Raw genomic sequence first — 14,821 nt, 5'->3', positions numbered from 1 at the left:
AAAAGCTGCGTGAATTCATCACCACAGCGTAAGTCTGCTCTGCTGAAGAGAACGGAGATTTTTACCTGCCAACACTGGTCTAAAAGGACCAACCCTTTTAGAGGGCAATCTCTAGTTTTTATAAAGCAATTTCCATGAAAGTGCGAAGAATTCCTCCAACTATAACCAATAGCACAACTTAGCTGTTGAGAGGTCTTTGTTTAAGATGTCCAGTTTTCACATCCCGTCTTTTAATTGTGTGAACACTGCAAGGTTCCCAGTAGAGGCAGATACCAATACACAGCAATCTTAGGGCTAGAGGCGTCAGGCTTATTTCACTTCATTACCCAGAAATCTGTTTTTGTCTAGCTCTGCTTCAGCATTTTTCTACCTCTTCACCAATATATACAACACAACAGCAAAACTTACACTACGCAGAGCACACCAGGGGAGACAAATTCCCTACAGCTTCAGGGTACGCCTGGCAGCTTCTGGTAACTCAGGTGTAAACTCAGATCTGCCACTTTACCACAAATAAACAGATACCATCAGAAGGGGCTGTCTGATAACCGAGACAAGTAATGTGTTTGGAATAATGTCCTGAATCCAGGCATATGCCTCATGCAATATGTAGACGCAGCAGCAAGCGTTCAGTCAATCCTTACTTGGTCTTGGCTGCTTGGTTAAGAAGCCATTTTGTATTAAGCCAGCAAATAAACGGTGGGAGTCCAGTACACAGGGTGTCCCTGCATGCTCTATCAACATGCTACTCAGACTTGTGCACATTTAACAGGCTATTTGTCAGGTGTCTCAAGTTTTCCCAATTCCTGGCAACAAACACCCAGAAGTGACCAAGTAAGAGACATCTGAACACTTCCCCAGATCTTCTGGTAGAGCTTCCCCTAGTCTCTTCCTAGGGGAGAGCTTACCCTTACAATCACAAAAGAATTTAAGCCTGCAGCATCAGTGGACGTTGGAGGATAGACAGGAGGTACACAGCAATCTGCATGTACCTTATGGTCCAGCCTGGGGTTCCTGCCTTGCTCTCAGCAAAGTTCTAACACCAGGTCAGGACTTTCTCTGCTCACCCAGACCTGCAGCCACAACACCCACCAGCAGCACAACCAAAGCACAGGGTCCACACACTTGTCCCATGCTCTGCCTTTGCAGAAGATTCCCTGTGTGTGACCTTCCCCCCTGCTGCAGAAACCCTGCGCTGCCTCCAGACCTGCGATTCTATCTCAGTGTACAGTTCAGACAGTTACTATGAAGATGAAGTCAGGCTACAGGGCAACCTCTGAAAAAATGGACAGTGAAACACATACTTTGACCAAGTCTTTCTTTCTAGATCTGCACTACCCAGGACTTGCAAGTAGAACGGCCGCTAAGAAGTCCATCAACTGGTATGCCAAGACTCTCCAGCCCCAATCCATTTTGAATACAAAGCAATGTATTTTTACAGCTGTAGATTTAAAGAGGAAAAAAGCTCAAGTGGCAGAGAATCAATTCCCCACCCCCATGCCTGGTATCCGTACTAAGTAAACATAAAACAGCCTTCAAAAGCAGCTTTCTGCAAACAATGCAGCTGTTTGCTTTCTTTTGGGGGCGAAAAACCTTTCCCCTAGAGAAGAAACCACTATTTAGACAGGGAACAAAGCAAACTTATCAAACCTCATGAGACTGGAACATTTCAGGATTCTGCAAGAGGCTGTAGCCCAGGGGTCCTCAAACTTTTTAACCAGGGGGCCAGCGCGGATGCAGTGGCAGGCAGCCATCTGCGGCTGCTTGGTTTCCCCCCCCAGCCGCCGCCGGGGGGGGGGGTGTGTGTCTGCAAATACCAGGGGCCGGATTGAGGACCCCTGCTGTAGACCCACTACACCTCCAGCAATGAGTTAAACATAGCCCTGGTCCGCAGAGCTAAAAGCTTTCCCTAGTGGATGAAGGTTCAGTGGCCTCCATAATCAGTTAGCAGCCTCTGTCCTGTTGTCTCGGTCAGATTTTCCACATCACAAAAGCTACAATTGGCAACTCTGCACAGAGAAAGCAGCCATGGAGTGTTGGGGAGAAGGGTTCGCCGGAGTCAAGAAGTCGCTCAATACGAGTTATGCATCTTGCTCAACTTTATTAGTTTCTAACGCTACTTATATAGAATAGATACACATGCATATTCGTAAAGCAAAAATATAATTGATTATTAGCCTCTAAGCGCACGCGGTTCTCACACCCCTAATTATCATGACTAAAATAAGCATTCTATCCATGTAGTTAATTGTGTTGCTGTGCTTCAGCCTTGCAGTTTGTTACTCCCTATTTTCCCATACCGGTCCCCGTCTTTCTTGGCCCTGCACCTGCTTTCCCAGCAGCTGTAGCTTGTTACAAACACAGCCTGTTGGCACAACGTAATGACTTGGTCTCTGGATTCAAGAACAGCTCCAGGCCACCTTTCTTGTTAACTTCAGCACAGCAACTTCAGTACAATTCTGGTTACAGGCCTATTCTAATACCAGGCCTGGACTGTGCAGATCTTCAGAGATTCTAAGGCCATGCTTCTGCAGCCATTCTTCTACAATGGAGAGCACCAATTTAACATCTAGAGGTGATGCCCTTATGAGGGGAAAAGGCATTTGCTGGACACAGCACAGTTTTGAGCTACTAGAGCCAATGCTGTTTGTGTCCCATGAGCAGACATGGTATATAGCACCTCTCACTTTCTGCCTCAGACTAAGAGCCATACACCCGCTTAACTCCAGTAGCTTTTGCCTATGTATATATCAAGCTAAATGAGATCCACTTTTGAAGAAAAGGGGCAACTAAACCACAAAGGCCAGACTTCAGCAGAAATAGTCCTCTTTAAGGCTAACGTGTCCTCACATTTCATTTCCTTTAGGCAGTGTCAGGCTGCATTTTGCGGAGCAAGCAATATCATGAGATACTGCTCTGCAAAGCCCAGAGTCAAGGTCAAAGTCCCTCAGTGTTCTATATGCCACTAGTTGAGAGGAGGTCCCCACGAGGGCTGCGAACACCATGGCAGGACAGAATTGCCTGCCTCATGAACTAACATTTTAACTCAAATAAGCAAAACCATCAGAGAACTAGTGGCCTGGATGGGCATTTGGATAAACAAGGTACAGATCAAGCCTGGACTCCAGAATTAAATCCACCTCTCCTAAATCAAGGTCTAGCATCTTGACCACTTCTCTGCAGAGCACCAGGATTTCACCTTTAGCATAGAAGATGGAACGAAGAGATTTACTCTTCTACAACTACATCCACTTTGTACAACCTATGACTGAGCAAGGCCACAAGAAGCTCTCAAGGCACAAGTATTTGAAGGACATCTTGACCATAACATCCACAACTCCCCAAAAATGAAAAGCACCTGGCATCTATGCAACTTCAAACGAGACTAAAGGAGGAGGAAAACCAGCATTAATCTCAATCCTGTTGTGATTAGACTAGATCAAAAGCAGCTGTGGACAAATGAAAGCAGTATTTTATCCTGCTGCTAGAGATCTAATTGGAGATAATATCCACAGCAGAAACAGCCAGTGCATAAAGAATCAGAAATAGTGTCCATTCTGTGACCAAAACAATTCACAGAAAGTTAGCAAAACCCACAGGAGAAAATCTGACATTCCCATTTCTAAAACTTTCAAGAAGTCCAAAAACTTAATATATCTACTGGAGCTCTAGGAAGGAGGGGAAGCTGCCAACCAAACAGTAATAATTTTATAGGAATATAAGATTACTTTGAAAGAGCATTACTGTTAACCCAAAAAGCCTGAACTATGTTACAAAAAAGTGCCATGGAAAGCATCAGCAGCACCGAGTTCAAGGAACTCACCCAAGGCCACAAGCAAAGCAAAAGCAGAGATGAGAATATAACGACCAGATCCCACGCGTCTGTCTCCTGGTTTAAGCACTGCTAGACTCTGTAGGAATCACAAGCAATGCAGGATCAGCAGTGGAAGTGTGAGCTTTGAACCTACAACTTGCTGCCTGGGACACAGGATCGTTATCAGTGGAGCCACATGGACACTAAGAGCAGACCTTTCATAACCTCCCCACAGAGGACACTTCTCTCCCATTTGCAAAATGAATACGAGACACCAAGTTTCCTGTTCCATCTAGAAAGTTGTTCAGTGAGAAGTTCTTTCTTCTTCAAAATCACCCAAGTCGCATCACAAGGTTTACACCAACCCCTTGCGGCTAAAAATGTGATGGGAGACATTCTGGGTCAGCAGGCAAGAACTTCATTAGGACCACAGACAACAGTATTTGGGTGGCAACTCTTGGCAAGATCCTCTATTAGTTTACATCACACACACACTGACTACTTGACCTTAGATTAGGTAGTAAGCAGGATCTGGCCTTGTTCTCCAGTGCTTACTAATACTGAAAGCAACTAGTACATTGCTTTCAATGTGGCCATCCATCCGCCCTCTAAGTAACAGTGATTTGTATGACAGACACACTGAGATCCACCTTCACAATACTGCAGTTTAACTCATTTTGCCTCCTTGAGGAGCATGTAAAGTTTTGTAAAAATATTAAATGACAGTGCCAAAACATCAGGAAGCTGACAAAACAGTCTCGTGGAATCCCTCTGGTGACCTTACCGCCTCTGGCACAGACAAAACAGACACCCCTAGCACCTCATCATCCACAGGATCCTCAAGGCAGCAGGCGCACAGCTACAGAATGCTGAATAAAGGACATTCCTGTGTTATCTAAGGGGGTCCAACCTCACAGAAGACTGGAGACAACCAATGGAAAAGGGCTCCTCCTTTTAGCAAAGGCTGACAATAGAATACCTGTTCCTGTTCCCAACCTGCTTTAACTGCTGCTAGTAAAACCACTAGTGACATAACCCGAGCCCAAGACTCGGTTCTGCTTGCCACACAAGGTCCTGCATAGAGGAGGGAGCCTGGATCTTGCTCTGGCAAGAGCTGGAACTAATGTCATGTTACGGGCATAAATCTGGCTTCCCAGTTATTTACAAAAAAACGGCAAGGGGGTTCTAAAGGTATTCAGTCTCGGCACTAGGACTGGACAAACAGATTTTTCAAAAGTCTGTACATTATGTGCTGAGCCTTTCTGAATGCTTCATGACAAACAGCTCAGCAGATGACCATTTTGAAAGGCCTGACCCAGAGTTAACAATGAACACTGAAATCCCTGGCCTTAAACTCTTCAGAGTATCAGTCCTCCCTCTTCTGTCAAGACCACGCTCAAGATATATTTCTGAGCCACAGGTGGGCTCATCCCTACCAATCAGAAATAAACCTTAGGGGACAGTTTCACAAAGAGTCAAGCACTAGCTTAATAAGTACTCCACAACACAAACTGGACTACCTTTTCCGAAGTCCTCAGTGCCTCCTCATTACACAATGCCACATTTTCAGAAATGTCTGGTGTTTTATAAGCTCCCTTGTGATACAACATGCCAAGCTGTTTTGAAAACCTGTCCCAGGTCACAGGGCAGCAACATCTGCCTATCAGAATGACAACAGCTGGTTCTCATTTACTTCTAGGATGCTCAAAAGGCTCATTGGTGAAAATACAGGCAGCTCCAATGCAGCTGAAGACTTCCAGCTTGCATGCACCACAGCTGGACTGACCCAAACAAAAGCATTTGGAAGAGACTGTGGCATGCACTTCGGCAAGAGGAATTGCTTAAATGTCAAGTACAACACTCAAGATGAAATGCAGTCATCTATTTTACAAAAAAACAGCTTCCACTGGAAGGTTGTGAAATACATGGAGCATTTCAGCTTTCAACACCACACTGAATATCCCCTACTTTGCCCACACAAAAAAAAGCCAAGATCTAGCCCATTATTTAGCAAAAACAAATACAAAAGCTGATTCACTTTATCACAGCCAATGTGCAAAAATCCATAGTACATATTAGCAGATTAATATTTCTTTTGCTCTCAGAATGAGCTCTTCTCAGGTGGAATCTAGAAATAATAGAACATCCTGCTAAAATAATAATTGCTACATTTGAGCTCAATTCATGCCATTAACCTCTGATCTCTGAGCAACTACAGCCTCATCAGTACACAGTCTGCAAAGAGCTATGTTATACAGCCTCAGTCACTTTTTCCAGCTGATGACACATCCTGTTCAAGAACATTATCTTTGCAACTAGGAAAAAGGGTGAAGCATTTCATATTGCAGAAGGTACTTTTCTGCTTGGCAGCAACATCAAGGGGGAGAAGGAAGACAGGGCTTCCCCAAAAATGTAATCAGCCTCACCAGTTTTTCAGAAAATAAATCCATGAGCTCGGAGGGTGTCAGGACAAAACTCTTTTGACCACCACCCCTTCCACAGCACATCCTGGTCACTGAAACACTTTAGACAAAGCAGCCATCAATCTGGTTTAATGAAGTCTAATGCTGAGAAATGCTCCACAATCCTAATGCAAAGTGCCTGGAGCTTCACTGGCATGCTTGTATCTACTACTGAGCAATGTTACCAAGCCTTGCAGCTTTGCCAGCACTTTCGTTAAGGGTTTTATTGGAAAGGAGTGTCTTATCTTTTTTTTTTGTAACTTGCTCTTCATCTTGGGAGAAAAAAAGGACACAAACTGTTCCCAGTACAAGATTAAACTACCATTTGAGGTATATGCCTGCTTTGTAACATCAGAAGAAACTTTACTGTTATTTCCCTCTTCATCTTTGCCATTTGGGACCCTCATGCCATAAACCGGTGTGTGTGTCCAGTAGCAGAGCAGAAAACATCCTAGTGGTGCCTTTGAGATTCACTGGCATAAGGAATAAGCTGTCTGTTAAGCCTGGTAGCTACACAACTGCACTGAAATCTGTGGCATAGGTATAAGTAACAACAGATGAAAAAAATATCCCTGAACTATGCATAAAAACATCAGCCAAGAAAAAGCCTCTAGCACAATGAAAGGAAATGACGCTGTCAAAAAAAAAAAAAGCAATAAACTGGCAAAGGCAGTATTTAGCAGCCATTGTCAGCTTCAGCAGAGTTTGATCCTTTAAAGCCTGCAACAGACAGGGCCACAAGAAGACCTCAGCTCCCACATGGCTACCACCTAACTGCACAGAGTTGGAAGCCAGTAACTCACTAAAGTGATAAACAGATGTCCAAGTAGTTTTGAAAGCAGTGAGTGTCAGCTTTGAAGAGGAATGAATTTCTGATCAATCTTGGCAACCAATACAGAGTTCAACATCACTTATCTCTAAAGTTATTTTCATGTTCTTTTATGAATAATTGGCACAGACGATAAGAAGGGAGCCCACATGCCTGCTGTGGCAGGTGTGGCACAGGGCAGCTAGCTTGGAGCACTGCCAGAAAGTATGTGACAATCTTCCCCATTTCCCCTGATCCACTAGGAAAACAGTTGTTCCAGACACATCATAATTCTTTAGTTCCACCAGTACAACTCACACCCCACCGCTCAGTCTCAGTCCTTAAAGTCAGTACGACAGTTGACAGACGTGCAAAGCAAACTAACGTACACCTATTTTGACATCATGCACAGACGGATCTGAGAGAAGGATGACAGCATTTGTTCATGTTGTAAGCTACATCTCATGATGCAGAACCATTCAGGACAGAGCTCCATTAATTTGCTCCAATAGTTTCAAGGGACCAAGCACTGAGGTGAAGAGCTTTGGTCTACCCTATTTCAACCAAATGACTCTGAACAGAAACCACTTCAGGTAAGCACAGAAGTGGCATGAAATGCTAAAAGGAAAAGCAATAAGCTTGCAAGAGATGCATGTAAACAGAAGTTCTGCAAATTTTTAATGGCTATAGTATCCAAAACGTACTTTTTTCTGTTGACCTTAAGATATCCTTTATGATGCTGATCAAAGTTCCACTGGAGTCAAAGCATACTCCCACAGACAATCTAGTTGATTGCAACTATGTCTGGTTTTATACATAAACACAACTGGGAAGACAGATTTATCAGTATGGAACAGTAAAAGCATGTCACAAGAATTGGGAATGAAGCTATGGAAGATATGGCAATCAAGAGAACACAAAAATTACCTGGGGAAAAATAAGATCTGATAAAATCTGAAAACAGATGGTGTACAAGTGGTGGTATCAGTCTGATAGAAGGAATCGAGTCCAGATCTCTCCAAAGATTGTAGAAAAATTCCTATTGCTTACTTTAGGGTGAATATTTAAATAGAGGTTTGAAAGAGCTGGGAAACAAAGCAGTAAGAACTGCTCCTCTGATTTAATAGGGCAAAGAATAACTAAAATAGCTAAAACATTTTAAAACAAGGAAATCAGATAAAAAGCACATTGCCTATAGGTAGAACAAAAATACAAATGCAAGATCAGTTCAGTTTATTGAATAGCAGCATTTCATTTAGGGGAGGAGATGTTGAACTTTGACTCTAGCACTGGTACTAGAATGGAATTGTCCATACATCTGCACTCAGAAAAGGTTGGTGATGCTTTATTGTTTGGAGGAGAACAGTTTTCCTTTTTTTTTTTTTTTTAATCCATTCAAATTTGGTCCTAACTCTGCTTTTATCAGTAGCCATAGCCCAATTATTATTATGGGAGCAAAATTACAATAGGGAAGAACAAAAAAACCCAACAGATCCCTAGACTATCAATATAGTCCCTATGAATACAGCACTTGGACAAAAGAACGTTGTGTGATAATTTGCCTTTCTTTTGAAGGCACAGAAATTCACCTGGAAAAGCAGACGCTACACCTGAAAACCTGGGACTTAAACCCAGGTTGCTGACAGGAGCAACACAGCCTATAGTCTTCAAAAAGATGTGTTACTTGCTGCAGGTGAAAAATGAATGTACTTTCACTTCCACCATGAAGAGTATAAACTTTTGTCATGTCATTGTTATCAATGATGGTGAAAGCAGGTAAAAGGAAATGGGCAAGTCATCACAAGATGGGCACAGGTCCTGGGAATCAGGTTCTCCTGGTCTCTAGTCCTGCTCTTGTTACCTACACCACTGCCACTGCTCTGTGTAGAGACCTTCTACATAGCTTAGTAAAAGGCAAATTTAAGCCAACAGCCTAGAAAACGAATAACTATTACTTGCATGATTTGCTTGCCTGTTCCCAGTAACAACCATTCACTTGGCAATAGGCTTGTAAAACTGCAGGGTGTTTCAGGGAGCCAAGCAAGTAGGGTGGTAACAGGTTTTGGCCACCACTATCTTCCACACACCCCTGCCTGCTATTTGCTAAAAAGGAAATCAGACCTCCAGAATGATCTCTGAACTGTGTGTTCAGAGGCTCTGACTTTGTTTGTTTGTTCCCAGAGAATGACCTTGCTATCTAGCCCAAACCAGAACAGTCTTGAAAGGCTCTTTTGATGTCCTTTTTCTGTCTAATAGCAATTGTTCCCTAACAAAGTTAGCACAACACGAACAGATCTCATTGCATTAGACAAGAGCTCTGCTAAGCAACACTCCCCCAGAAAATAACAGAAGAGGAAAAAGGTCAGCTTGTATGTGGGTATTTATACTACTCAAACCAATGTGCATTCTTACTATCTACGACCAACTTTTTTCACTAATAACCCAATGAATACAGATCTGAATGTTCCCATTTTTCCTACAGCATTAACCTGCTGTGTCAGGGAAGCTACATCAACAGTTTTCCATCCTACTCTGTCTCAGTCCTTGAGACAAGCTCACATGCTTTCCCCCCCAGTGACAAATGTTAAAAAAGACAAGACTAGCTTTGCTGCCACCTATCTTAAAGAAATAACCAAAATAATAAATATATTATTATAATACATAATATAAAAAAATAAAGAAAAGACCAAAATAATAGAGAAAGGGTACTCCAGTCAGGAGTTCTAATCACCACAATTCTGCTGAGTTGCTCTGTATAATTTTTTACGACCAAGGGAAATGCAAGACATGTAGCTACAGAATACGAAATACTCTCACTTCTTTGTGGTAATCATCTTTTAAACACTACAAGCAAAGTCTTACCATGGTATTTTCAATCTATACTCTTAGTATCAGTAACTGCAGAAATGCATTCTCATTCACTACGCAGAAAACTTTCAGGCCACTCAGGATTCAAATCCTCAGCTGGCATAAAATTGAGACCTCAGAGAGAGCAACTTTGTACCATGTGAGACCCAGAGAAAGTGGGTAGAGTCCCTAGCTGCCTCAGACGAACAAGGAAAAGTTATATGTGTAAAACATGTTTTACTGAACGGTAGGTCCTGACTCTAGCCCCAGTCACAGTAGAAGTCATCAAGAATAACCAGCCTAACAGAAACACCTGGTGTTTGGTCAGCCATGGCCTCTGGACTTATTTCAGCATTTGGTGTATTGCCCATCCTAGGAGACCTATATAAACACCAAGGGTGCTTGCTCCAGGGTTACCTAAATAAAGTGGTAGTTTGGTTCCCTTCCTGCTCTGCTCCTGTCATCACCTTTGTGCTAGCACCAGCATTCACAAAGCCAGGAGACGACGCTGAGCAGAGGCTGCTAAAAAAAAAAAAATAAAAAAAAAAAATCACCAAGCAAAGAGAAGAAAGTTTGTTCTCAATCACTCACCGTGGGTTGGTGAACCCCAGTGCCAGCATGGAGGATGAAACAGATGGGGATAGAAAAGGGGCAGCCAGGGGAAAGTGAAGCAGGTCCATTACCAGCAACCTTCAATTATTCTGGATTAAAGTTCTGAAGAAACCACACCCTAAGAAATATGCCTGCATGGTGCAACACATGTAATAAACACTAGCAGAGCAGATCATGTCTGGCCACAGATGGATGAGTGCAGTACAGATCCTCCTCCTGCTCTGTGGGTCTAACTCTGCCAGGTGAACTCACTGGTAAGGCAACAGGCTGGCAGAGCTGGAGACAACGGGAGACTTGCTTTCTGAACTGCATTTCTGAAGTGTATTACACTTAATTAACACATGAGAATGCTCCAGCCCAGAATCTGCATAGAAGGTCCACAGCTGCTTTCCTCGTCACTAAGGCTTCTTCTTGAGTCACAGCAGATTACCCTAGCACAACCAGCGGGGAAGTTCAGCACAAGGCATGCTAGAGAAAAGGCTACTCCTGGAGTAAAGGCCAAAATAATTTCACTGACCTTTTTAAAACTCAACAGCATTTAATCTTCTGTAGTGCAGCATTTCACCAAGAGCCACTCTTATCTACACCATGATGGTAGACGTCAAATTTCGTGCCCGACCAAGTCTCTGCTCACACCAATAGCATTGAGCAACACTTGTTTCTGAAAACAGATTTAGCATTACAAAAAAGGTTTGCCAGCAGCTGCCTGTGGCAAACTGATCTATAAACGTGCCTCATTCTTACTGGGTGAAGAGACCATTAAGAAGCTTTCAACATACCTGCTTGTACTGCTATGCAGCTGTATTCAGAGGAAATTTGTAATTAATATCCATAAGATTACCACAACTACTGCAAATGCCAAAATATTACATATAGTTGCATCTAAAGTGTTTGTTTCACATAAATATTGTATGGCTAAGTGTACTTCAGCACCAACTTTTACCAGGGAAAAGTGTGAATGGTTGACGCTAGCTGCTTGATTATTACACTCTAACCCCAAATGCCAGCAACTGTGATCTCTTGCAACCCAGAGACCAGCAGGTATCTCTTCAGAACACCTACAATAAGCATTAAAAAAAAGCATCAATTTTTGTTATTTTTTAAAGCTAGGCATTTTCAGCTTAACAGGTTCAACTTAAATACTGCCACATAGCTCTTGTGTAACATGCTACCAAACTTTTATGTACTTTGTTAAGAGTTGACAATTCTTCTTTTAACTCTTACCATAATCAGCCTGACCAAGTTTACAAGATTACATGAGAAACAAGATGCTCTGTGTCATGAGTAAAGCTATCATACTGAATAGTGAATGCTGTACCACTTATCTAAAGGATGATGCAACTATGTTTAGTTAAAAGTCGGGAGATGTCCAAGGACCCTTATTGCCACATGATGGATGCACAGACTGCTAAATCCTTGGGTTGGTTATCTTTAGAAGGGACATTTTGTCTTAGATTCCTGTCGTACATGCAACCTGGTGAAGCTGGAGACTTCAAACATGGCCGCTAAGGAACAGAGTCTGTGTAGAGACAACTCCTCAAGGACATTGCTCAGGCACAAGATGTAAATGTATTTTCAGAATTGTAATGAATATGTAAACAATTTCTTGGAAAACTAATGAATAGATATGAGTAGCTTGTATAAAGGGGAGACTGAAAAGTCCCCTTGGTGTGCATGCCTTTGGTGGAGCGATCCCCCATGCACCCAGCGCTGCCGAATAAAGATAACCTCCACTCGCCTGAATATTGCTGACTGAATCTTCAAATCAATACTCCCGCCCTTACTTGTCCACGCCATACCAGATACAGTTTTACACCAGCCTTACTTAAATTAAAATTGAAATTTGAATAATGTGTTGTGAAGACCCATCAACAGCATCTGTATCTGTTGCATTGGCAACACACTGCAGAGTCCCAGGTATGCACCCATTTAGCTAAACAGCCTTAACAGCTTAATGCCAGGGGCATCACACAATCACACACTGATCTGTGTTACAGGGAAGTCTCGGCACTCATTGCCATTCCCACTTGTTAGGGAGGCAATCTGTGCCACAAGGGCCAAGCACAAAAAGCATTTGCACTGAACCTTTATGACCATGACACTGTTTCAAAACTGAGCGAGACTGCTCCATTACAAAAGCCTTTCAACAGCAAGCTTGGCCATCTGTTGTTAATGGAACATCCCCAAGACATGGCTGTTCTCTGCAGTACAAGCACCAGCTCATTTTCAAAGACACTTCCAGAATGAACATGCTAATAATCCATACCAATACTTTCTGAGGAAGTCCAACTCATATTTAGGATTCAACTTAGCACATTTACAACTATGCAAACACAGGTTTACATCCCTCTGGCTTCAGTAAAGTCTATTCCAACATACTAAAGATTAACTTTGATCCAAGCCAAGCAAGTTTTTTGTACAGCCTTAGAATCACCAAGGCCAACAGCTGGGGGAAAGGGGGGGATGGGACTGGGGCAGGGACGACTACTCCTGGTTGATGTTTAAAACAGGCAAAAATACTATTTAATATTAACTTTTAATTTATAACTGGGATATCCTCCCCGATACATTTCAAACATCTGGGCAGTCATGTACCTCCAGAACTAAGCGGCAGTATTTTGCAGCAGGCTGATGATCGGCTGTAATGTAGCAGCCCAGGCTTAACAACACTCTGGCACGCAGAAGCAGGATTTGTTGCACGCAACTGAACATCCCGCCCATCACAAAAGCAGCCGGATCGATCTTTTATTTTTACACTCCCTCTCACCCCAAGGCCCGCCCTCCACCCCCCCCCCCGCGACTTTAGGATTCAAGTAGGAGCGAAGGGGATGAGAACCCTCCCATTATCTTCTAGCACCCACCAGGACGGGAAGAGGCGGCGGTAAGGTGAGCCACCCTACGCAAGCGCTGCCAAGTCAGAGTCGCCTCGCTCAGGACAAGCTAGAACAAAGTAATTAGAAAAAAGATAAGCACACACACGAAAAAAAAAATAATAAACCCACCAAACACAAAACAACCCACTATTAGCCCCTGCCCGGTCCCCCGCTACCCCGTAAGCCACCCTCTGAGCCACGCTCCGGACACGCTGGGCACAGCAAGCGGCACCGCGCCGAAGAACAGAACAAAAGCAACCCAAACCCACCCATTTGGGCTTTGACTCTCGCATTACGCCGCCCGCTCCGGGCGGAACGGGGAACCCTCCCCGACAGACGCCCGCGGCGCGTCCCCCCGCCGCCTACCTCCCCGGCCGGCGGCCGCCGTCGGTCCCGCGGGGAGCCGAGGCGAGGCGAGGCGAGGCGAGGCGAGCCCAGCCGCGCCGCTGCTCCGGGCTCCCCGCTCCGGGCTCCCCGCTCCGCTCCCGCCGCTGTCCCGGCTGCCGCTGCCGACCGCCCGAGCCCCGCAGCGGCTCTTATAGGGCGGCGCGGAGCTGCCCGCGGCGGAGGCGCCCGCCCCTTCCACGGCCGGGGCCGCCCAGCAGCCGCCTTTCCCCTTCCCCTTTTCTCTGGTGCCCTGTCTCCCTTTTGTGTTTTCTTTTCCCTCTGTCCTTTCTTTTTCCTCGCTCCTTCTCTACCCCCCGCCCCCCTTTATTCGTTCGTTCTCCCTCCGCAGCGGCTGCTCTTCGGAGGGGCGGGCACGCCGCGATGTGTATCTGGGCGTGCACACTGCAGCCGAAAACAAGCTGCGGAGCCGTGCGTCTGCGGCGGGGCCCGCACGGCGGGACACGCGTGGCCGCCCCGCTCCCTGCACAGCGCCGCGCTCCCGGTGCCCTACGAGCATCCCAGCCCCGCGCACCCGGCTCCTCCGGCTGCCAGGGACGGCCCTGCCCGAGGGCCTGGGCAGGGAGTGAGGGTCCAGGTCACAGTGCTGCCGCCGCCCGTAGCCTGCGCCTGCCCCGCTCCCCGAACCAAAGCCCGGCCGGTGCCACCAGGGCAGCGGCACATCCTCAGCTGTCCTGCCGCGGAGCGCACCGAGGGTACCGGCCTGGCCGGAGTCAGTGACAGCCAACCTCGACGGGCCCAGAATCTGTCCTCAGTGTCACTTACTGTCACAAAGAGTCAGGGAACTGCGAAAGCCAACGCTTTGATACTTACCCATATTTAAGAATGAATTTGGTTGTGTCAGTTCTTGGAGAAACTGGCAACCATTCACACACTTTAAAAAGCAAAATAACGTTAATTTAGTTTTAAAGGTTCATGGTGCCCAACTTGACTTGCTCCAAACACAAAATCCATAAATGATGATGGCATGTTTTAGCCACCTGAGAAATCTTAACAATTA

The 14,821-nt window shown here is 44.9% G+C and overlaps 1 protein-coding gene across 2 annotated transcripts in view; it reads right to left on the bottom strand.

Moving 5' to 3' along the window:
• The window catches only part of ABCA1 (ATP binding cassette subfamily A member 1), a 97,650-nt gene extending 83,353 nt beyond the window's left edge, over positions 1–14,297 (bottom strand). Inside the window, exons 1-2 of one of the 2 annotated variants that reach the window (XM_080371371.1) lie at positions 13,783–14,297; positions 13,405–13,483 (exon numbers count right to left, since the gene is read on the bottom strand). The gene's annotated coding sequence lies outside the window, so the exon portion shown is untranslated. The remainder of the gene's footprint in view (positions 1–13,404; positions 13,484–13,782) is intronic. The other variant, XM_080371372.1, reaches the window with a different exon arrangement.
• Positions 14,298–14,821: the final 524 nt, after the last annotated feature.

The sequence above is a fragment of the Falco punctatus genome (genome assembly GCF_963210335.1).
Source record: "Falco punctatus genome assembly, chromosome: Z".
NCBI lineage: Eukaryota > Metazoa > Chordata > Aves > Falconiformes > Falconidae > Falco > Falco punctatus.
This window is presented reverse-complemented; position numbering and strand designations above follow the sequence as displayed.